Source organism: Sceloporus undulatus, chromosome 3 (genome assembly GCF_019175285.1).
Source record: "Sceloporus undulatus isolate JIND9_A2432 ecotype Alabama chromosome 3, SceUnd_v1.1, whole genome shotgun sequence".
Classification (NCBI taxonomy): Eukaryota; Metazoa; Chordata; class Lepidosauria; order Squamata; family Phrynosomatidae; genus Sceloporus; species Sceloporus undulatus.
Window position 1 is genome coordinate 228737517 of NC_056524.1, and position 22517 is coordinate 228760033.

General features: G+C 41.6%; 1 protein-coding gene across 1 annotated transcript in view; it reads left to right on the forward strand.

Annotated features, from left to right (window-relative positions):
• Positions 1–21384: 21384 nt before the first annotated feature.
• PXYLP1 (2-phosphoxylose phosphatase 1) overlaps positions 21385–22517 on the forward strand; it is a 79992-nt gene continuing 78859 nt past the window's right edge. The window contains exon 1 of the mRNA XM_042459596.1: positions 21385–21465. The gene's annotated coding sequence lies outside the window, so the exon portion shown is untranslated. The remainder of the gene's footprint in view (positions 21466–22517) is intronic.

A 22517-nucleotide genomic window follows, 5' to 3' on the forward strand; every position in this document is an offset into this window, starting at 1 on the left:
CAATCAACCATTGATTTTATTACTCAAGGTTAGAAATCTTAGAAATATAACCCTAAAATTATATAAATAAACAATTTGTCCTTTTTTTAAAAAAAATGTCTTCCATGTTTCTCAAAAATGAGTCAATAGGTGAGAGCCAGGATGGTGTAGTGGTTTGAGTGTTGAAGTAGCACTCTGGAAGACCAGAGCTCAAATTCCTGCTTTGCCATGGAAACCCATTGGGCGAACTTAGACAAGCCACACTCTCTCAGACTTAGAGGAAGTCCCTCTGAACACATCCTGCCAAGAAAACCTCATGATAGGTTTGCCTTAGGGTCACCATAAGTTGAAAATGATGACAGGCACACCAGAGGAAGTAGTAGTAGTAAATATTTTTAGTAGCTTCAGAAAAAGTTAGTTATTTTATTAAAATAATATTTGAATGCTACAAGTCACTGACCCCTAGTACAAACCTACTACCATTGACCTTGTTACTGCCTCAGTACCCACAGGAGGCAGCACCACAAGGCACAATACAGGTCAGTGCTTGACTTGACTACTGTTTAGTGAGACCATATCCATATAACTATAAAACTGACTACAGTACATGTAATATTATTATTGTGGTTCAGCTAATGTTAACATCACTCCTTTTGTTGTGCGGTTGCAGCTCTTAGTGCAATCCTGCCTCATTGAGATGACTGAAGGCCAGCTGAACAGAAACTAGGCCTGTGAACATGTGTTGACCTAAAAAAGCCTTCTACGCTAGCAATGTTACTTAGAGGTAGGCTTTATACTGCCAGTGATGGGGAGAGGTCCTTGTCAAATTTCCTGCCTCATGTGCCCAAAGATTTTGGGTTCTATGCAGCTTGAGCAGATGAGGTAAGATGGCCCTTGACCCACCATCTCAGACAGACAATGTCTTTGGATGGCCTTGTCAGTTGAAAAGGGGCAAATCTCATAAATCAGGTAAAGATGCTGATAAAGTATGTCACTGAGAAATATCACTCTTCCTCAAGAAGTCGAATAACCAAACTATCTCTGAGCCCAGCTGTCACTAATGCAGTTGAGAACCTGTGGCTGGTAGGTGTGCTGATGAATTCTAGACAGGCAATTAATAGTGTGCACAACTATGGATGGTTGCTCCCATCTCCCAGGGCACTCTTTCTCATCTCCAAGCAGGCTATAGCTCATGCATATTTCCAGAGAACAAACAATTCTTAGGCTTTTTACAGATCAAAGAACAAAAGTGCCATTTCTAGGTCCAGCCCATCCTAAAAATAGAAACATTATCTTGTTAGGGATGGGGAAAGCATAGATACACTGACTGGTTCACAGAATGAGTAAAATATATGTGGTGACAGCATTTAATCTCTGCACCCTGGAATACTTGCAAAGTACCCAGAAATTCCCTGCAGTGCACACTAATGATAGGATAATTTATCATTCATTTACTCATGTAATTCTCATCGCTTGTCCTAGATAAGCATATTCTTCAATGAAATACAGAACTGGGCTCACAAGTCTTTGTGCTTTATTCCAATGATGATGTGGAAAGAGGCGATCTAATTGTATGGCTGATGTGCTACCTTGTAGCCAGGGGTAGCTGAAGATATTTTGCTGCCTGAGACAATAAACAAAATGGCCTCCTATTGCATGTTCCTATTTCAGTTGGACAGGAAACTAATTTTTTTCTTCAGTGATGTGACAGTGTCCTCAACTACTCTTGAGGGCAAAAAGCTAGGGTTAGGGGATTAGACAGATTTAGTAAATGGAGCAATTTCCATAAAGAAGCATGTTTGCATTCCTGTACATTTTATAGCACTTAGAGGGTATGGTGACACTAAGAGTGAGCTTAGGGGAAGAAGGGTAGCCCACATGACATACTGCTCCCAACACTTGCTGTCACCCACCAACCCACTAACCTAAAATGTCACCCACTAACCTAAAATGACCACATTACTCTGGCTAATCAAAGGTATCCTTATGACTAGATTCAGATGTTGACCCAAAACCATGGCTTGTGCTGAACTTTGTTAAGAACTAGGCCATTCTCTTTCCCCAGCTACCAGAAACAACTCTGAGAAAATACTCATATTTGAAACCAGTATTTGCTTTTCTGTGGGATGATGGACGCAGTGAGGAGGAATAACTCATCCTCACCAATGGGAGGAAAGGTTCTCAGGAGGAATTTTCCTCAAGACTACAACAGGACAGGTGAGAGTTAAACAGTTTCCCTGTTTTCTTCATTTAAATCATAAAAAGGAGACAAAACACTAACTTCACCTTGCTGCACATTCTTTGGAGCTAAATGAATTCAGGAGGCTGTCAGGCTGGATAAAGTGAAGGAAATTAGATAAAGCTTTTTCCAAGTTCCATGGGAAGCAATAGCTTAAAATGGAATTTAAAATGAAAGGAGGTGGCCTCAGTAGCATTCAAATATCAACATACCTGTGTTTGAATTAGCTGTGTGTAATTATTAGTCTTTTCACTTATCACTAGTCTATAGAGCAGACAGCTTTCAAAACAAGATAAGGGAAGCAATACAGTCATTTTGTATGTTTTTATTAAACTGAATACATCCAATATGGCCACACAAACCTTCCGATATTAAATAGTAAATAGCAGTGCTTTATTAAGAATCACCACTCAAGTCAGAAGAAACACTGAGAATAATAATATTTCACATCTTCCCAATGAATGATAAGTATGCTTATTTGAATACAAAAGAAGATTGGAAATCCAATCAAGGAACAAAATTCTCTTTTCTGTGGGGGTCAAGCAAATCATATTATGTGTGATATGCTGGTTTAGAGACAACTGCACTGAAAATCATTTTTTGTTCCTATTCCAAAGCTGGCATTTCCCTCAGTAGACAGATGAATAAAAAATTTATTGCACATTGGAGATACAGCATACAACACTTTCAATGATTTCTCCCTACAGTTCGCTTTGGTGCAGATCATTAATTGTATTTTTCTGGCATCACTGAGGAACACATTTAGTGGTAGATGTTTCATAACCATATAATGAAAATTCTTGGGCATAAAGAACTTTGCAAATGCAAACAACAGATAAGAAATTTGTGCAAGCTAAGAATGAAGCCAATGGAAAAGAAGGATCTCAGCACACTGGCTGCATAAACATTTATTGCTGCCGATTTAGACATATGTAATGGATGGGACCATTTCCATGTAAGCAGCATATCTATGTTCCTGCACAACTTAGGGCACTCATGTGTGCTGTTACAAAGACTTTAATATATCCAGGGAGAGCTTTAAAAAAATCCATAGTTGATGTCAGGAATTAAAAGCAGGTGTTCAAACTCCACGTCTTATTGGAAGTGACTGGATGCTCTACATTCTAGGCACGATTTAAACTTTAAATGTTAAAGCTGGAGTAAGGAAAGTGCAGCATATCACACTCAAGGCTGTTTTTGCATTATTATTGTTGCATGTGGGTGGTTTGTATGATCCACATGCTTACCAGGGTGCCTGGTTTTAAGAAATGGAACAGGCATAGATTTACTGGTCCATTCCATGGCCTACACCCAAGGTCAGGCTAACAGACACCCAGTAGCATGACTATCCCCTCCTTCCCCACCATTTGCAAACCTCTGTGCTGCATGTTGTCCTGCTCTCCATATCTGGCTGTGGCTGTGCACAGAGGATTGCAGGTGAGAATGTGGAAACAATGCCCCTCCCTCATTCCACCGATGAATGTAGTTCTATGAGGAAAAGGGCCTCTTTGGACTCTGGGTTGTTGTCAGACACCTATTTGAATTATAAGGGACAGTTATGACTTGTTTAATGAAATTCAAATCTCTCAACACTGGTTCCTCTCCAGTCTTTTCAAAAGAGTAGCTCAAGGGGGGAAGTGGCCTAAAAGGTGTGGGGAATAGAACTCACCAGCATTCTGTAATTTATGGCACAGAGAATATTTCCATATCTCAGTTAAACAAAACTGTTCTCGAACAACATCATTGCATAACTAAAGAAGTTAAATCCTCCATGAGAAATATGCTGCAACTCATAGGAGAAACCAAGCATGTTGCATGGCTCTCAAGAAGATATTGAAACAAATCAGCCATGAAATAACATGAGAAATGAATAATGGAGCACTTGATGATATTATGTGAGTGTATTGTGTGCAGTATATCTGATTGCTTGATTATTGCTTCAGCTAATCTTATAATAACATTTTGAAAAAGTTAATGCTGATGAGCAAGAAAAGGCAATGCATCATTTGGGAGACATCATCTTTTTTGGCGACATACTTACTGAATTGTAGCAACAAATAGCCTAGGATGCAATCCATCCTTAATGGACATCAGTAAGTTCCAGCTGTGGTGGCAGTTGGAAAACTCTTGTGAGGCTTTGGCTCAGGACATCAGAGCAGCACCATCTTGGGAGAAACTGAATGGAGCAAGATGTTACAGCAGCCAGCAGTGGGGGAGAAATAGCACAAAAAGGAGCTGCCAAATTTGAGACCCTGCTTAGGTTTTGTGAGCTTTGCTGGAACTTGACTGGCAAGAAGGCGCTGCTCTTCTGCTCCTGTTTTCTTTCATCTGACAGGCTAAGAGAAGAGGTAGCAGAAGAAATAATACTGGTGTATGTCTCTGTGTGGGGAACACATGAAGCCGTATGGGGAAGACATGTCTCTGGTGAAAAAGAGGGAGGAGGTATCTGTGATCGATTCTTGCAAAGAATCCTTTACCTTGGAGTAGCTTCTGTAGTTAAAATCTCTCCCCTTTCTTGTCCATGTTAGTCTCCAGCATGTGACCTCTGTAAACCCTCTACACACACACACCGAAGGCACCCCTCTCTGCAACAGTGAAGAAGGACTGAAACTTCTTCTTTGCCAGGGGGAAGCTTCTCCCTTTTCACCTTAGGAGCAACAACCAAGCAGCTTACATTGGTCTTTGCTGGAGGGGTGGCATGGGTAAGAGGCTTCTCAGTTGCTGGTCACCCAGCTGCTCAGCTGCTTCTCCTAGGTAATCAGGTGCAAAGAAAGTGGCAACGAAGACTGGTTGTTTTGAATTTGCCATAGAACAGTAGACCTGATATGGAGAAAGATGTATGCTGTGTGTGTACTAGGGTTGTTGTCAAAGATGGAAGGGGTGGTAGTAAAAAAAAGTTTGGGGACTACTGATCTAGAAGGTTCTCCCCTCTCCCCAACTGCCCATCTCTTTGGACAGTTGGCATCTCACCACCAGTTATGTAAACTCTCCTCACATTGTAACCGAACCCATTCCCACATTTAACCCCTTATTATATGTAGAGAAGGCTTTGATAAATGAAGGGACTCCCAGAGGTTTTCTCGGCAAGTTTCTTCAAAGGAGGTTTGCCATTGCCATCCTCTGAGGCTGGGAGACTGAGACTTGCTCAATGTCACCCAGTGGGTTTCCATAGTTGAGTCAGGATTCAAACCCTGTTCACCAGAGTCCTAGTCCAGTGCTCAGAGCACTCCACCACACTGTCTCTCTTACGTTAGACAATGTAACACCTATGCTGTAGGCAGAGATGCGAAATAAAATTACTTCTTTGTGAAATAATCACAGATTTAGCCACAGACATTATCTTTCTTGAAAACTAAGTGATCTTCCTCTTTTCAGCACAGCTTTCAAAAACCATTTCAAGCAGACCTGGATATTCCCAAACAGGACTAAAATGAAGGGGACATTTTATATAAGTGGGTGAAGGTTTGGTTTCTTATTCCGCACCACAAATACTATACAATTTTGGTGCATTTTACTTTCATCTGTTGATAAAAGAGGAAGTAATTTCATGCAAATGCCCATGTTTCTATAATGCACAAGAAAAAAAGATGAAATGTAAGAAAAGTAGGTTCTGTTTGTCACACAACAACATTAGATGGGCTTTTTATAATTGCCATGTAAGCTATGGGCCCAAATGATCCTGTGAATCTATGGAGATCAAAGTATTAGAAAAATTGAAACATCATTAGAGAACAGCATTCACTGAAATTTATGCATTTGAAAAAAAAAAGAGTAGTGGAACAGAGATGGTGGGCATGATGGACCCTGGCTTTGAAACAAGAAGATGATCTTTTCTGTGAATTTTAAGATACAGATCTCCAAAGGCTCAGACAAATTAACCATAAGTCAGGGAGGGGGAATCTTTAGCTCTCCACACTTTTTGGTTTTTAACTCTTTGGAGCCTACCCAGCATAGTCAAATGTATGGGATTATGGGAATTATTGAAAGGCAAAAGTTTCCACATCTTGCTATGCTTTTAAATGAATTGTCAAGGTTCCCCAAGAACCAATGCTGTGCTGTGAGATATTTCCAAAAATATTTAGATCTAGGGTAGCTTTTCACCCCAAAGCAAAGTTTAAAGAACATCTTGGAAAATACTGCTCCAGGTACACATTCTCTTCTCACCCTCTCTAGGGGAGTTTCAGGCAGTATAGGGCTTTCCTGCATGGTTCAATTGTGCAGTTGGCCCTCCGTATCCAGGCATTCTTTATCCATGGATTCAACCATCCACAGAATGAAAATATTCCATATGCCATTGTATTAAATGGGACTTAAGCATCCATGGATCTTGTTATCCATGAGAGGTCCTGGAACCAAATCGATAGGATATCAAGGGCTCACTGTATTTCACATTGTCTCTTAATTTTTTCCCATTTGATCAACTAGAGACTACAATACAGTGTCATCAATGATCACTGTACTTAGGTAACAACCATGAGACCCCAGAAATTCCCAGGTTTCTCTGGTCATATAACAACTCCTTCTCATCTTCCTTCTTCCGAGATGGATGAATCACAGCTCTGCTGATTAGTTCACCTACCTGAAACTCTTAGGGGCTAAACAAACCACCTCTTTGGAGTGGTCTGATGCCGCCCCTTTCACTGCCAGATTGGGCTGTGGCAACTACATGCTGTGGGCCCGATCTGGCCTTTCCCCAATTCTAAAAGGAATGGCAAAATGCCACTCCTTTTCACGTCAGGGAAAAGGTGCCTTTGCCACCACTGTGGCACTTTCTGGTGCTCTTTTTGACACTGTGTCATCTGGATGGAGTACCAAAGGAACTCCATGATGCTGCCCACCGTGCAGTCAGGTGCACGACGTAACAGCAGTGTCAGGGCAGCATTGGGGCATGCGTCCTGCAGACACCACACCCCACTCTGTCCCAAGGCCGGTGTATAATGCCTGTCTGAACAACGTTTTAGTTAATCAGGATTTAGGCAACTTACAAATATGTTTCAGTACTACCAGTAAGCTTTTAAACTGTATATCCTGACTGTTGTCTGTTTGCTTTGTATTTTTAAAGGCAATAATACCCTGGGAATCTATTCCCAATCCAACACATCTCACCTTTATATTTTTAAAAATACACTCCCTTTCACATCACTCATGTCCTAGAACAACGGGCAGGTTCTATCCTAGCTCTCAAATTGCCGAGTTAGTAATTCTTCCTGAAATACCACCCTCCCAGTTAAGGTTTAGGGATGGGATTATTTATTTATTTATTATTTGAAATATTTTGTACAGTCTTTTGAAGTGAAGCCACTAGGCCATGTCAGAGAATCTTTGTAGAACCTCTGCCTGGAGGTATGGGATCAGCATTGCATAACTCTTCAGTGTTATAATGTGGATGTGTCTAAGGCGGGGTACAGACCGCCCAAAAAGGGTGGTCTGCCCACGCCTTGTTTTGCTGCACAAGGAAGCTGCAGCAGACAAACTGCATGGCTCCCTTGCACAGCATAAAGAACCCTCAAAAAGCAGGTTCTTTCTGCGGCACCATAATGACGCTGCAGTGCACCAATGGCACACTCGTGACATCATTATGAGGGTGTGACATGTGGATGCTAAGCATCTATCATGTTAAAATAGTGGCGCCTGTGTGTACAGGATGCCGCCATTTTGACGCCCTCATCACATGCTAGGGGTGAGGCACATATGGGCCCTATAGGCCCATCTGGACAGGCTTTACATTCCTTTTGTAGTATACCTTCCAACATTTTACTGGACACGAAAACCAGGACCAATCATGGAAGTAAAAAACACGCACCAGAATAATAGAAAATAAACAACAATTTTTACTCTCTCATAACAGCCCAAAGCTACTGCCTGAGGCTACACCAAATGGTAGGGCTGCCTGTGAAGTTCAGTGAGCTGGCTTGGACACACTAATTTTTCACAGCCATCTCACTTCATAGGACTGTTTTGAGGCTAACAGATCACTCCAAGCTTCATGAAACAAAAGATGACATAAATCAAACCCAAATAGAACTTATTCAGTGGAGAAAGGGCTGCAATTCCATAACAGAGCACATACTGTGAATGAAATATACCCTATGTTCACTCAACCTCTTGCCCTTCCAGTTAGGACCTGAATAACATCTGATTAAAACATTGTATGTGTGTGATGCGGGGGGGGGGGGCTTGTTGTCGCTCAGCATGGATAGCAGTGGGCTACATGCAACAGTGCTCTGACCTAATATAAAGCAAAGCATGGAAAGTTTTACATTTTTGGCCCATCACTTATGGCCATGCTGGCAGAGGAATTTTGGGAGTTGTAGTTTTAAAAAAGAACCCTTCCAAGCTCTGTTCTCTATGTTCTGATATTCTGTAATAACATGGAGACATTTTGTAACTATAATCAAAAGCGCAGCCACAAAATAAAAGGAAATGTCCCATGCTGCCATTATATTCCATGCACATTGTGACAGAAAGTGGGACAGGCTGTTCTGATTATGAAGGGATATTATTCTTCCCTGATTGTAGACTTGTTCCTTAAGTACTCAGATGTGTTGAGAGAGAGAGAGAGAATGACAATGCATCCAGGCCTGTAATTAGCAAGCTTAAAGCAAGTAGCATTTGCTAGAAATGAGATACAGTACTATCAAAAATAGTTAAGTGACCTTTTGCTAGAGAAGACTTTTACAAAGCATTTGGGGAAAGTGCATCCAAATTATATGACTGAAAGGAAGCGTTTAAATTGTAGAATTGTGGTGAGAGAAAGAAGAACCACAGGCTCCTGGTTAAATTTAAGAGGCAGTTTGCAAAATGATACATATCATACTATATTCTTTCCCTTAGGTATTATCTTCCACAATGACTAGTCATTTTATTCTACATATGTTTCAGCTTTAGCAAAAGAATGGCATAGCTACCATATAGCTACTACCCTGCACAACAGGGGATCCTCTTAGCCACCATATCACTATGATAAAAAGAAAGAAAAGAAAGAAATTTATAACTGAGCAACATAGGCAAGGATCCAGTATGGTATAAAAGAATGGGAGTTCTATTCCTTTTCTCATCACCAGTGGACAAGCCACACTTCCAAAGTAGATAGCCTCTCTCCACATGCACATATATGGACTGTAAATCCCTCTTCAGAAGCATCACACACGGAGTGATCTAAGGCAGTTGGTTAATGGAAGTAGGCCCTTTGCAGTCGTGATACCCTCAATGCAGAAGGCTTACCCAAGAGTGGATCAGCTGGCACCTATTTTGGTGTTATTTTGGCACTATAAACTTGTTATATATTCTCAGCTCTTTGTGCTACTTTTAAAATGATTTAACTCTCTGTAACTTATATTTTTTCTGCAAAATATTTTATGGTTGTTTCTATTGTTACTGCATACAAATTGCATACAAATTGTGCTATTTCATGTTGTCCACCAGTCCAAGAACTCTGTTGGGAATGGCAGGTACTGCAAACACTGCAACCTCTAGATCAGTTATTATCCCCTCTGGCAGTCCTGTGATAAGAACTGCAGCAAGTATAGTTTCCAATAATAAAGATTATTGCTGACTAATTTTTTTAAAATTAAAAAGACAAAACAAATCTGTCCATAAGCTATAACTTAAAATTTTGTGGCCAATTGTTTTTAGAAGCCATTGAAATGCTAATCTATATTTTAAGATAGATAGAAATTCCACATGGAAAAACATGGTTCAATAATCACTGATATGTATATCTCTTCATTGTGCATATCAGCTCCAAAAACTATTGTGAATTTTAGTTTGGATGCACTCCATCATCAGAAGTCATAGGAAATAGTTATATGCATCTATGGCTGCTAAGGGAAATGTGCTGAAGGACCTATACTTCTAAAAAGCCATTTCTGTGTTTTCATTTTGCTGTATAGCTTTTAGGATATGGTAGTAGAACAGCCCTTTGCAGTATTGTACTGGAATAATAGAAAATATTTTTAAAAAGCTTTTAAACTCAGTAAACCAGACTTGACATATTTGTAGCAACACAATGATTTTATAAAAGATTTGCTTCTACTTTGTTAAGCAGGTAACTCACATAGTAGCCTTAGGCGAACCACTCTCTGAACCCTGCTTACCAAAAATGAATTTTTCACTTAGAATAGCATTGTTGACAGATGTACACATCTGAATTAGAATTGCCAAGATTCAGTCTTAAGAGTGGATGTGGAAACGGAATGAGAAGCTATGAAGCTACGATTTCTTGTTACAAGTGCCCAACTAGCAAAGACATGTACAATACACCAGATACATTGTGTTGGATATATTTTACTGGAAGGAGAAAGAGAATATATATAATCTTATATGCTGCATTATAATGGATACCCCACAAAAGAAATAAGATTGCAATGGGATTTTAAAAAAAACAAACACACACATATTGTATCGGCTGCTAGAAGGTTTAGTCCTTGTCTGGTTTCTTAATGCTCTTTGGCTTTCCATCATCTTCTGTGTTCTGTGTTTTGAGGATGCACAGTTAGGTAGCTTGGGTTCGATAATGTAATTGTCTACGGGTCAAAATTCCAGTTTTCAGACCCCTAAACTCCTCTGGGCTCAAAACTGGGAAAGAAAAAGATGTAAAGATTGGTAATGTTAGTCAAACTGTGGAATGGATACAACACCATGAATAACTACCCGCAAAAGATATCTGCAACTTTTCATCTGGAAAAACTGAAAAATCTAAGGGAATAACTTACCCTAGTACCCTAGAACATCCCCTGACACACTTATGAATTCAGCAATACCGTAATATAACAACTGAGCACCAGCATGACTGGGAGGAGACTGCAATGAGATACATAGCATCAGACTTAGGTAGTGTGGATGGCATATAAGCTTAACTATGCATAAAGGCATGGGGAAATGGAGAGGCCTGCTGGGAAATGTCTCCCCCTCCTGCTCCCTCTGTTTCTCAGGTGAAAACCAAAAGCCAAAAAATCAGTTCTGCCAGATCAAAACAAGATTTTCCTAGAGAGAACACACTACTAGATATTTGTAGCTCCTCCGGTGCAATTCTGTGGTCAATGTCTGGCAGAGGTTGACCACAGAGTTGCACTGGAGGACCTAGAGATTCCTAGAGAGGTGTTCTCTCGGGTAAAAACATAGTGTTGTTGTTATTTGTGGTTCTTCCACATTCACAGGGATCCTGTGCCCCTAATCCCAGTTAATGTTGAGGGACGAGTGTATAATGGGACTTGAGCATCCACAGATTTTGGTATCCATGTGGGGTCCTGGAACCAAACCTCAGCAGATACCAAGAGCCCACTGTATTATATTATTTCCTATAACATAATGGATACTCCATAGAAGAAATAAATTTACTGGGGAAATATTCGAACATATCTAATAAATACTAGACCACATGGACCTCTAATAGCTTTAGTACGTCGATCTGGTATGTTTAGACATTAATATAATTCACCAGAACAAAAGGATTCTGTTAATGAAATTGAATTGACTTAATTAGGACAGAACAGATTGGGAGTTTTACAGTGTCAGTTCCATATGCATTGTCTATACAGTATATATATTTAAAGGCAACAGAGTAAGCCTTGACCTGAAAGAAACAACAGATGTCGTATTCTATGAAATTTTTCCTCTAGTATTCTACCAAAGCAAAGGTCTGATAGGCAGCAGCTGATGAAATGACAGAGTTATGATTAACTTGAATGCTACAGTACCAGAGCTTGGCTAAGTCATACAAACACTGTGGGAGGTAAGCACATAGGCAGGCAATGTTCCAGGTGAAGTGCTTAAATGTGGAAAGACCAATCTGTTATGCCTTCATCATGGCTTCCTCTTGTACTTTGGAAAAAGAAAGCAGTCAGGCAAGACATGCATGATGTTGAAATTATTGTGGAGTACAACTTGCATTAAAAATGTGGCTGTATGGATTCATAATAAGCATTATTTTGCCTACAGGCCTCAGAGAAAGCATTTGCTAGAGTAGTCAAGAGGAGATTTGTTTTTATTCAGACAAATGAGATATATATATTTACTAGATACCAAAACTGTGGGGATAGACCCAATGATGGGAGAACTTCTCATAGGCAAAGAAGATAAAAATAATTATTATGCTTTTTTTTCTCTGAAAAGGACAATCAGAGTATGAAATCAAAAGAGAAAAAGAAGATAGCATAAGGATACGATGAAGAAAGTATTGAGAAGCAAAAAGAAATTCAAATAAGGAAGTAACGAAAGATATGAATGATATGAATGAGAGGTGTAAGTAAGGAATATATGTTTGTATGTGAATTTTGTCTTTTTTGTAAGATTTTAATCGATGCTTATGAATAAAAAGATTAAATAAAAAAAGAGGAGACTTGTAATTCAAATGTACAAAGAGCAGACGTTTGAAAGCTGCTTTTTGAAAGGAGTCATCCTTTATTCGTTCCTCCCCTCCCTGCTTACCTCCTTCTCACCGCCACAGCCATGGGAAAGGCCTAGTAGTGGTGCTGGAGGCCAAGAGGGTTCCAGGCCACCACCTGGCCCTTCTGCTGTTGTATTGGTGGTGGCAATGAGGCTGGGTGGCAGTGCTGTGGAAGGGCCAAGTGGCCTCCAACACCACTACCAGGCCTTTCTCATGGCTGCGGCGGTGAGGAGGCCGAGGTGGAAGTGAGGAGGCGGTAAGGAACGAGTAAGGGAGGCAGGGAGGGAAGGAATTAAGAAGGGAGGGAAAGAGGAAGTAAGGAGAGGGACTTTTGTCCCCAATGGCGGCACGTCTGCACACTCGCCGTCATTAGGGACAATATGAGTTTGCCATCCGTGGATGCTCAAATCAAAGAGAATGATGAAGAGACAGGAGAGAAATATTGACTGACAGCAAAACCAAATCATTTACTGAGAAATGCTATGTTTGATGTCTTTTAGATATAAGATAATGAAGTGCAAAATGTTTTATTTCTGTATATGTGAGAAAACTGTAATAAAAATATTTTAAAAAAATAATGTTTGCCATCTTGACCACTTCTGATGTTGCTTGGCAACACATGTCATGATCTTCATATGTGAAATGTTGGAGGGTATGCAATATCTGGTAGCAGTAATGGACAAGATGAGGTGAAACAAACTAAAGCTTATTTCAGACAAGACAGACCAGTCAAAAGATAGATCAGAGAATAAGGATTGAATCTGTGCTGGGTGGGTGTACACTCTCCTGCAAAAAAAGTTTGGGTGTACTTGTGGACTCAGCCCTGAGGTTGAATCCAGGTTTCAGCAGTGGCTAGGAGTGCATTTTCACAAATAAAACCAGAGTGCTAGCTATGCTCGTTCCTGGTTGTTTGAGTTAGCTACAGTGACCCATAACTCACACATCTCATTTGGATTACTATAATGCACTCTACATGGATCTGCCTTTGAAGAGCATGTGGGAAGTGCATATGGTTCATAATACTGCAGCCAACTGTTGATCAGGGTTTGTGTTTGCTATGAGGATTTATATCCCCATCCCCCAATTACAACAGCTGCACTGGCTACTAGCCTGTTTCTGGGCATATTTCCAAAGTGCTGGCAATGACCTATGAAGGGTATAGCTACACTGTAGATATAAAGCAGTTCGACATCACTTTAACTGTCATGACTCTATTCTGTGAAATCCTGGAATTTGTAGTTTAGTGAGGCATCAGAGCATCTGGACAGATCAGGCTGAATATCTCACCCAACTACAAATCCCAGGATTCCACAGAATGGAGCCATGACAGTTAAAGTGGTGTCACGCTGCTTTATTTCTGCAGTTTGGAAAGGAAAGTCCTATACGACTTGGTACAGGCTAGCTGAAAGATCATATTATCTTGTATAGGCTTCCCTTGGTTTTGAGATCTGCAGGAAAGGACCTTCTCTTGGTGCCACTGTGTTCAAAAGTATGTTTCATACGAATACTGCAAAAGGCCATCTTGGTGGCTTCTTACAGCTTATGGCATTCCTTTCCAAGGAAGTTAGACTAGCTAGCTCCCTTTTTGCTGTGGTTTCACCAACAAGCAAGATTTTTCTATTCAGGGCTTTACCACAGGAGCCCTGTTATTGCCACTATCATGTTTGTCAATGAAAATGGAATTGTATTTATTTGTGTAATAGCTATTACTACATGTCTTTTTAATCATGCAACTGGGATTGCTGCCACCATTGCACTACTTCTCTGACTCTTCCTTAATTGTGCCTCCATGCCCAATACTGTACCCAGCATGCCTTTTAGTTTTCAAATTTTATTTTAACTTTTTTCACACAATTTCAGAACTCTGCTACTGTGATTTAAGGGTTTTTTTTAAAAAAGAAAAGAAATTTAAAAATAGGGTAATCAGGCTGCTTGGGAATAGCAAGAGGGAGGAGAGGAGGGAATACTGACAACATGTGAATGACAATAACACAGCTGCCCTGGAAGCAGCATTTCACACCTGAGGACTAGCACAATTGTGAGCTATTGACCGGTTTCCCCTGCCAATGGAAAGGGATGCCCTAACAGTGCTTGGTGATGGAGCAGCTATGGGTCAGAGATGGCATTGTTCAATAAATATAATCAATGCCAATTTTTTCTGGGTCTAAGTACAGTTAAAAGCCATGTGTAGTAATCTCCGACAAATCTTCAGGAAATGGTTGCCTTAGATAACTGATTCAAAGGGAATTCCTCACGACCCAGAATCTTTGTAATATTGTTTTAGTCCTCCTTGCAGTCCAGTCCTGGGGTAAAAATGGGAAACAAAATAAAGAACTAGAAGTACCCTTGCAACCTCCTTGGCTTCCTGAAAAACCCCAAGAAGACTTATCCTATATACTCAACTATGTTGAAAGATTTATGCTCCAAAAGTGACCATAAAATCCTGGGTGAACTTATATATATGTCAGTAGAGTAATATTGCTTAGAAAAGTCCTGAAAGAAGCACTGCCAGATGCCTCCCACTCTGTGCCTCAGCAGTGATTTCTGAAAGAGCTGCCAAGGCAGGAGTGTGTGTGTGTGTGTGTGAAAGAGGTGATCCCCTTTTCAACCTTCCCATCTTCCTTCTTTGAATTTCTCTGCCCACAAACACCCCATTTCACTCCATTTCCTTCCCTTTCAATCCAATATTAAAACCTTCTTCACCTCTAAGTATGTGAAGTGAGTTTTTGGGAAGTGATGGAAGGTTTGAGTAAGTGCAAGAAGGTAGGGGGAAGTGAGGCAGAAGGAGAGAGAGGGATAGATGAGGAGAAGGAAGAAAGGGAAATGTATATGAAGGATTGGAGGATATAGGAGGCTAGGATAGGAGGTTAGAAGTAATTTGAAATTAAAAATTGATATGAGAGATGAAAGAGAAGGAAGAATGGTAAACGATTAAGAAGTCTTAGATGGTGTATGGAGACATATATTGAGAGACTGATTAGGAGAAGGTAAGAAAGAAGCATTCTATAATTTGTAATATGTTATCTGCATGACTGATTGTAGTTATTGCACAATGATTTTATATATTTGTAGTATGTTCGCTTTTTTTGGAATAAAGATGTATTTTTAAAAACCCAATTCTCCAGCACCAGGGAAGTGGTGTTAGATGGTTGGGAGAAGTCCCGAGATGGAGAAGAAGGGAGAGAAATGGTGTTTTCCTCTTTAGATCTTTTGTTACATGCATCTAAGTTTTCCCTCAACCTATCCACAGGTATGATGCCATTTGGCCCTAAAATCTTCCCTTGGCACTCGTACACTTGTACACAGGTATATATGGTAATCTCAACACGTCTTTCTTTAGGGCTTTCCTGTATTATTGTCTGCTAGGCACTTAAATACGTGTTAGATTTTGTTCAAGTAACTTTTTGTCTGTCATATTACTCCCTCCTCGACACCCCAAATGCAAGAATAAGAACTGTGCTGCACTCATCCTTCAGGCATGTGACAGGTAGAAGAAGACCCAAGGGAAGAGGTCATGACTTGAAGACCTCAAGGGGATTTTCTGAGAACCAGGAGCTCAACCACTCTCTTAAAGTAAGGTGAGCACTGCAGCCTTGCAAAATTCTTTAGAAATTCTTCCACAAAAGGGGGGGGGGGGCAACAACTGCCTATTTCATGGAGAAGCAAAGAAGTTAAAAAATAGCAGGTAAGTTTTCAATACATTATTAGTTTGGGGATTTTTATTTTATTTTATTTGCGGTTTGATGGAGAAAGGGAATTGAAAACTGTTCAGTGTACTAGGCAGTGCAGAAAATTCCCCTAGAAATCTGTTGTAGAATGTGTAAATAAATAAATAAATAAATAAAAATGTTACAAAGATACTTTAATGGCATTTTTTTCTTAATAGTGTCCCTGGACTTCAATATTTTCTCTTCTTTAGAGGCATTTTCACTTTGGAGCAAAATTTATCTCCCTTAGATGCAGAGTGTACTGCAATTTATTTGCCAAGAAACAGATCAAATTAAAAGTAAGGAAGCTGGCATCTGAACACTATTCCAAAATGTTCTTCTGAATCAGCTGAAACATTGCTGTGTTCCAAGATGCCTCTGGAATAGAGTCCTTAATGCTTAAGGTTATTTCCCCCCTCTCCTTTGTCCTTGTCAGTTTTCTTCCCATCCCTACCTTAGACTGGGCAGACCAGTTTAAACACATTTGCCTCCCATGTTAAGAGTAGTTCGTCATTCAAGTCCATATGAGTATCTGTGGTCTTTGTTTTTATTTGTATTTTTTGTTAGTCACCAAACCACACCAAAGTTAAGTGGAGACTTTGAACAAATAAGTGCAGCATAACATACAGAGCATACTTTCCATTTACCTTCTCCCAAGGTGATCAGATGTGATATCTGCAAAGGAGGTCAAGACACCGCACGATCTAGAACATTCAAGAAAAATGTAGGACAATACAAAACTAAAATCTAAAAGCACTAATATAAATATAAATTCATGCTTCTTAGCCATGCAACAAAATGGAGGACATTTTGAAATTTGTCCTGGACTGAAAGTTGAAATGTAAGACATGCCCCAGAAAAAGGAGGACATCTGGTCACCCTGAGCTAAAAAGACTCTCATAAATGTAAATTCATGCTTCTTAGCCATGCTTAGAATGGAGGACATGTTGGAATTCCTCCTGTAGAGAAGGCTGAAATTGAGGACATGTCCTGGGAAAAGGAGGACATCTGGTCACCCTGTATTTAGTCTTCTCTGTTAGGGAGCTCTGGGGCAGGGACGTAGCCAAGGGGGGTGTCCTTGGGGTCCAGACCCCCTAGGGTTGCCATAAGGCAGGACCTCCAAACTGGGACAAATGTAGGACAAATGTAGGGCCACATTTTCAAATGTAGGACACGTTTTTAAAAATGGAGGACACATGAAAAAATTGATAATTTTTTTAAAATGTTAATATAAATGCATGTTTGTTAGGCATGCTCAAAATGGAGGACATTTTGGCATTATTCCTAGACAGAAGGCTGAAATGTACTTCTCTTTCTGGCCAAACAACCCCCCCCCCCAATTCTACAAGAACATTTCCCACTCCCAAGCAGGCATAGCATTTGCAAGATCACAGACAGACCCTTGTGCCATTGAAAACTACATTTCCCACTTCCAAGCAGGCATAGCATTTGCAAGATCACAGACAGTCCTTTGTGCCTTAGAAAGCTACATTTCCCATTTCCAAGCAGGCATAGCATTTGCAATATCACAGGCAGTCCTTTGTGCCTTAGAAAACTACATTTCCCACTTCCAAGCAGGCATAGCATTTGCAAGATCACAGGCCGTCCCTGTGCCATTGAAAGTACATTTCTCACTCCCAAGCCTTCTTAGGAATTCCCCCCTTCCACCTTTTCCTTGCCCCCTCCAACCCTCTTTTTCCCAGGTACAGTGCTACCTCGGGTTACGAAATTAATTCGTTCCGCCGTTCCGTTCATAACCCGATAATTTCGCAACCCGAAAAGGCTTTCCGTTAGCGCTGGAAAGCCGCTAGCCGCGCTTTGCGTTTGAATTTCGCGCCGAAATAAATTTCGTAACCCGAAAAAAATATCGTAACCCGGAACAGTTTTTTCCAATCTAACTTTTTCGTATCCCGGAAATTTCGTAACGCGGTCATTTCGTATCCCGGGGCACCACTGTATGTCTCAACTTAGGAGGGATTTATGGGACAGATCCAAAGCCTTTTTTCTTTTCTAATGGGGGCAAAGCCTTGAGAAGCCCTGGACCCCTGAGAAGAAGAGGAGGGGGGCTTAGAGAGAGGAAGAAAGAGAAAAAGAAGATGAGGAGGGGGGAGAAAGGAAGAAAAAGGAGAGGAGGGGAAGAGGAGGGGAAGAGAAGGAGAAGAAAAAAACCGGAACAATAATAAGAAGAGAAGGAGGGGAAAGAGAAAGGGGAAAGCAGCTCGCCTGAATGTAAATTCCTCCCTGCTCGGATGTTGCCCAAATAAGGAAGCAGAGGGCTGGCCAATAGGGGCAGGGCAGTGCAGCAGACCCCGCCCCTGCTAGTTTCAGTCGTCCTGCTGCTTGCTCCAAACATACTGCACTGCACAGCACTCTATAGAAGGCAGGCAGCAGCCCTGGGAGCTCAGAGTTGGGCAGCCACCCCGGGTCGGGGTCGGGATGGGACCGGGCACGCCCCCCAGGGGGCGGGAAAGTCCCGCCCACCAGCGTGAAATGGCAAGCCTAGGACCCCCCCTTCCATTAGATAAATGAATGGTGTGTGCTGCTGCGCCGCCACGCCCAAGCCACATTATAATGGTGGCACTTAGTCTGGACACCCCCCCCCCTTTCCTAAAATCCTGGCTACGTTCCTGTCTGGGGCCACAAATCAGGAACAAGACAAAATAAAAGTTAAAAAAAAATACTCATATAAATATAAATCCATGCTTCTTTGTCATGCTCAAAATGGTGGACATTTTGAAATTCATCCAGGATGGAGAGAAGGTGGAAATGTAGGACATGTCCTGGAAAAGAAGGACGTCTGGTCACCCTGCCTCTTCCCCATATTTAATGTTTCAATAAATCTGCTGTTAAACCAGGACCTATGGCTATGGTAACTCATTTATTACAAATTGCTCATTTTTACTTTCAAAAATTTCAGCTGCCACCAAAGGCAGATTGGCCACGTCAGAATGGGCCCAAAACAATATGAGATGGCTCCAACCAGCTGTCACAGTTTCCTCCTCCCCAACAATTGGCTAACAAGCCAAAAATTCATTTTCCTTTAAAATCTTCTGTAGCCTGAAGCAATGCTTCTCATCAGACTATCTGTTGTGGGCGCCTAGCAATTATTTTCTCTCTCCCATGTGCCAGGGACCAGCATTAAATCTGTGCTCACTGTTTCTTTCCTGGAAATTAGACAGAGACTGGCACTATTTAAGTAGCACTGCCCTAGTGTGCGTGTGTGTCTTCAAGTCATTTGAATAAATGCTCTATATCTGTAGTAACTGAATAGTAGGTGTCTGCATTTCCATCATAGTTCCTGACTGTGGAACATTTGTTGTTGTTGTGTGCCTTCAAGTTGTTTCTGACTCATGGGGACCCTCAGGTGAACCTATTGTGAGGTTTTCTTGGCAAGATTTTGTTCAGAGGAGGTTTGCCCTTGCCTTCCCCTGAGGCTGAGAGAATGTGACAACAGCTGCACCCGCACTGCAGAAATAACCCACTTCAATAACACTTTTAACTGCCAGGGCTCTATGTTATGTAATCCTAGGAATCGGAGTCTGTTGTGGCACCAGAACTCTCTCTAGCAGAGGATGCTCCATCCTGGGGGATCCTGAGAGTTGTTTGGTGAGGCACTAAAGCACTCTGACCTAGGAGTTTATCACATGGGAGGGAAAACGGGATTTCAACTGAAAAAACCCTGCAAAAGCAGAATGATTATCAGACGATATCCAAATGTAGCACAACATTAACCTGGACAGAAACTAGAAAAGACATGCAAATGTGCAATTGATTTTCAGACGACGTTGATGTTAAAATGCATTAACACGACATTGACCCGGACAGAAAGTTGACAAAACACAATTCTTTTTACGTTCGGAAAATCCCGAAAACAAAAAGCAAGTGCCCCCCCCCCCAACTTTCTGTCCAGGTTAATGTCATATTAATGCTCATTAACCCCAACGTGTCTTGAAATCAACTCCGCTTTTGCGCGTCTTTTGGGTGTTATTTTTGGGTTTTAAATCCCATTTCTGCACGGGACCCCTCCTGTGTGATAAACTCCAGAGGAGGCTAAATTAAGAGTTATAGCCGTTAGTCTGTAGAATCAGTACAGAGAGATCTTGAAGCACCTTTTGGGACTAACTGAAAGAAGTTGGCAGCATGAGCTTTCAAAGACTTCAGCCTACTTCCTCAGATGCATTTGGTGCATCTGAGGAAGTGGTGCCGATCTACCAAATGCATCTGAGGAAGTAGAGTGAAGTCTAGGACAGCTCATGCTGCCAACCTCTTTCTTGCAGTTAGTCTCAAAAGGTCCTACAAGATCTCTTTATGCAGGGAAGGCTAAATATCTCACAAAACTACAAGTCCCAGAATTCCATAGCGTGGAGCCATGAAAAGTAGTGTCAGAAACTAGGATTATTTTCTGTAGACTCAGCCAACAACATACTGGATTGGAAAGTGGTTTTGTTGTTGTTTTGTTTTTAAGGTGCTAAAAGATCTCTGTATGTAGAGAAGACTAAATGTCTGACCAAAACTACAAATCCCAGAATTCCATAGCATGGAGCCATAAAACAGTTAAAAGTAGTGTCAGGAAGTGGGATTATTTTCTGTGGACTCAGCAAACAACATACTGGATTGGGAAGTGTTTTTATTTTTATTATTATTTTTAAATAAGCCTGGCTATTATCCACTTTCTTTCTGGCTCCCTATGTGTTTCTTTTAATAAAGGCGCCCATTTTGTTTCCCCTCATAACTACGTCATCCATTTCCCTCGCCTCGCCCCGCCCCCCACCCTCTGCGCGAGCCAGGACGAACCGTTGGCGCCTTGTGTGTGTGTGCGTGTGCCCGCGTGCCCGCGCGCGGAGGTAGGGAGCTGAGCAAAGCGAGCGCGCGACACCCTTCCCTTAAACAGAGAGAGAGAGAGAGAGAGAGAGAGAGAAGCGGCAGCAAAGTGCGCAGGCGCATTTTGTCTTGCAATTCACCCGATGTGGCGGTAGAGGGCGCTGCCGGGAAGGTGTGGGAATGGAACCTTCGGAGGCGGCCAATGAAAAGGAAGAAGGGGCGGAGTTTAAAGGAGGTTAAAAAAAAGAAAACACACACAACACCAGCGAGATAGAAGCGAGTCGGCGAGAGAGGAGCTCCTTCAAAGGAGTTCCGAAGCAGCCTTTGGAGGGGTGAGTGTATGTATATGTATGTATGTATGTTTGTGTGCGTGCATTTGAGGGGTGAGTGTCTTAGGCTGCATCCACACTGGAGCAATAACCCGGTTTGGCACCGCTTTAACTCTTTTCTGGCTCAAGGCTGTGGAATTCTGGGAGTTGGGCTTTGTTGTGGGGCTCAGAGCTGAGCGAGGTTGGAAGAGAGAAGGTTGGAGTGGAGGACGTGGGGAAAAGGAGGACCTCTGGCCACCCTGAGCTGAACACACTCATATCAGTATAAATCCGTGCTTCTCAGTCCTGCTCAAAATGGAGGACGTTGTGAGGATTCCTCCTGGGGAGGTGGTTGGAATGTAGGAAAAGGAGGACCTCTGGTCAGCCTGAGCTAAAAAACACTCCTAGATGTGTAAATTCGTACTTCTTGACCATGCTGAAAATGGAGGACCTTTGGGGGATTCCTCCTGGAGAGAAGGTTGAAATGGAGGACGTGTCCTAGAAAAAGGAGGACCTCTGGTCAGCCTGAGCTCAAAACGTATAAATGTAGATCCATGCTTCTTAGCCATCCTCACAATGGAGGACATTTTGGGATTCCTCCTGGACAGATGGTTGGAATGGAGGACATGTCCTAGAAAAAGGAGGACCTCTGGTCACCTCACCCTGAGCTAAAAACACTCCCAGAAATGTAAATTCGTGCCTCTTCGCCAGGCTCAAAATGGAGGACATTTTTGGATTCTTCCTGAAGGCTGAAATGGAGGACATGTCCTAGAAAAGGAGGACCTCTGGTCAGCCTGAACTGACTAAATCCACACCTCTTGGCCATACTGAAAATGGAGGACCTTTTGGGACTCCTCCTGCAGAGAAGACTGAAATGGAGGACATGTCCTAGAAAAAGGAGGACCTCTGGTCAGCCTGAGCTAAAAGCACTCTTATCAATATAAATCCATGCTTCTTAGCCATGCTCAAAATGGAGGTCATTTTGGGCTTCCTCCTGGAGAGAAGCTTGAAATGGAGGACCATGTCCTGGATTAGGAAGATGACCTCTGCTCACATTTCTCTTCCCTGACTTTGAT